This window comes from Papaver somniferum, chromosome 9, assembly GCF_003573695.1.
Source record: "Papaver somniferum cultivar HN1 chromosome 9, ASM357369v1, whole genome shotgun sequence".
Classification (NCBI taxonomy): Eukaryota; Viridiplantae; Streptophyta; class Magnoliopsida; order Ranunculales; family Papaveraceae; genus Papaver; species Papaver somniferum.
In genome coordinates, this window is record NC_039366.1 from 172,109,542 (window position 1) to 172,111,861 (window position 2,320).

At 37.5% G+C, this 2,320-nt stretch overlaps 1 long non-coding RNA gene across 2 annotated transcripts; it reads right to left on the minus strand.

Annotated features, from left to right (window-relative positions):
- Nucleotides 1–949: 949 nt before the first annotated feature.
- LOC113308175 lies at nt 950–1,863 on the minus strand. Of its 2 annotated transcripts, none has more exons than XR_003339553.1 (3): nt 1,546–1,863; nt 1,351–1,450; nt 950–995 (listed from the first exon to the last, which is right to left on the minus strand). It is a non-coding gene; the product is annotated as an uncharacterized LOC113308175 (long non-coding RNA). The 2 variants fall into 2 exon arrangements; XR_003339552.1 differs by having other exon boundaries at nt 1,351–1,453.
- Between the last annotated feature and the right edge of the window lie 457 nt (nt 1,864–2,320).

Consider the following 2,320-nt stretch of genomic DNA (forward strand, 5'->3'; position numbering starts at 1 on the left):
TAATTTCATTTGATCAACCTTGCGTACACGGGTAGACAGCTGGCTATTTTGTGAAGCTAATATCATCTGCCCTACGTCCATAGACTGACGTTTAATGCACTTATGCCTTTTCATGGCTGAGGTTCCACCTCTTTGGCTTTCATATTTATATCCTACATTACAAGCCTTGCACACCCCCTTCGTTGTACCATCCTTATACTTAACGAGTTTAAAAAATTCCCAAACTTCGGATCTAAGTCTATTTTTCTTTCCACGTGCAACTTGTGCAGGTGCACAACCAACAGTTGGATCCTCATTCACAGAATCTAGCATCTCAACATCATCATCATCATCTTGACCGTCACCACTCATAACATCGTTGTAATGGTCTGGTTCTGGTAACTCTTATTCTTGTACACTTGACATCCTGAAATGGATGGAGCCACAAAGAACAAGTCAAAGAGTCATTCAGAGAATCAGAAACGTGAAAAACTGGCAATGTAAAGAAAAGAAAAAAAAAATCAACTGTCTATTGAAACCTAACCATATTTCAGAAATTCTAAATCTGTTGTAAGTATTTATACAATTCTTCTTCTAAGCATAATGCTCTGATGGTGGTGGTGCTATTTATGTTGCTGGCTGTGTTGGTGACTAAAAAGTATAGACTACCAATCTATTGAGAATTTGTCACTTGTATGAGTTGTTTGTGTAAAAGCTATCTTCATCAGGTGTATCATTGATTTCTAAGAGAAAGAGACATCACAGAACAAATTGACCTACCAGTCTCGTACCTAATAGTCCATCATATATAAACCTAATGTCAATGAAATTCAGACCTCAAATTCCACTACTGATATAGTCGAATATTCCAACCAAATCATACAGCTAAACACAACATTGAAGAATAACTTGAACTGAAAAAGATGCAGTAACTGATAGCAATAACAACACATGGAGGCAAAAGGACTCACTCTCTCCCCAGTACATTTAATCAAAGATGGTGCTTGATGTCCCCCCTGAGTTCCATGGAAAGGTTACATATGAGATTTTGTTCATCACTAAACAGTAATTAAGTTGCAGGACAGAGAGACAAGAGTATTCAGATAAATTGTGTGGGACAAATCGATAAACACAACCAAAATTACCAATTAAAGAATCTAAATATCCTATGTGCAAACTACAGCAGAGATTACCAACAATAAAATTAGAATTGGGGAAAAAATGCTAGTATTTCATCTGTTGGTATGAGTATTCTCGGTAGACTGGATGAATAAAAAAAGTAAAGGGGTTAGATTTAAGAAATTAACAATTGATTACCAAAACCCATGTTTTATTTTGATGATATTTACGAGAAAAGAAAAGAAAACTTACTTTTGATTGTAACTGTAAGAAGATGAAATCCGAAATTCAAACACGAGATCTGAAGTTAACCTTTACAGTGAACCTTTAAATACATGAGATCGATCTTCTTCTGCTGTTACACGAAAATTTCAGAGACAAAAAATGATATCTGGAAATAGTGAAGAGAAAAATCTTGGGTAAAACTTTGAAGTATGTTGTTGTTACCTGCTAGCCTTTAAACTTTGATCTTTAGATTTCAATTTGTTGTTCTGTGACTGTGATTCGTACCTGCCATCAGATTCAGAAGACTCAGCAGGGAAGAAGAAAAGAAGAGGAAGAATGAAGGCGGCAGCGGCTTAGGCTTAGGGAGTTAGGGTTTCTTTCTTCGTTTTTAACTTTTTATATGAGGGAAACAAGATATTGTGACACGTACGTAACAGGCTTACATTACTGTGACACGCGGCCTAGTGGTGGGGAATGAGCCGGGTTAACCCGCGGGTTTCACGGTACGGGCCGGGTTAACCCGTTTCTTCACAAGCCACTAATTATACAACCCGCACCCGTCTTGTTTAGTTACGATCCGGGAAAGGTGCGGGTTTTCACGGGACGGGACGGGCTAACCCGCGGGTTTTGGCTTGGTTTGCCAGCTCTACTTGAGTGCGCTACTACTTGGTGGCTTGGACGAATAGAATCTGATATTCGAGCGCTTCTGTATCCAGTGACCAAAGGACTTTAGGGGATAGCACTGCGCTAGCTGTTATTCGACGGTTGATAATAATCTATGATTAATGATGAATTAACGAAGAAGGATTCCTCGATCATTGATGAGTGCCAAATATTGTATATATTTATCCCTTTTTGTTGGCATTTTAACTCATCTTTTGCGCATTAATTCTACATTTTATCCCATATTCTGTATTTTCATTGTTTTCAAGAATAAATATTTTTATTAATTAATTTTGTATTTTTAGGTAGTAAATAAAGTTCGGATGAGTCGCGG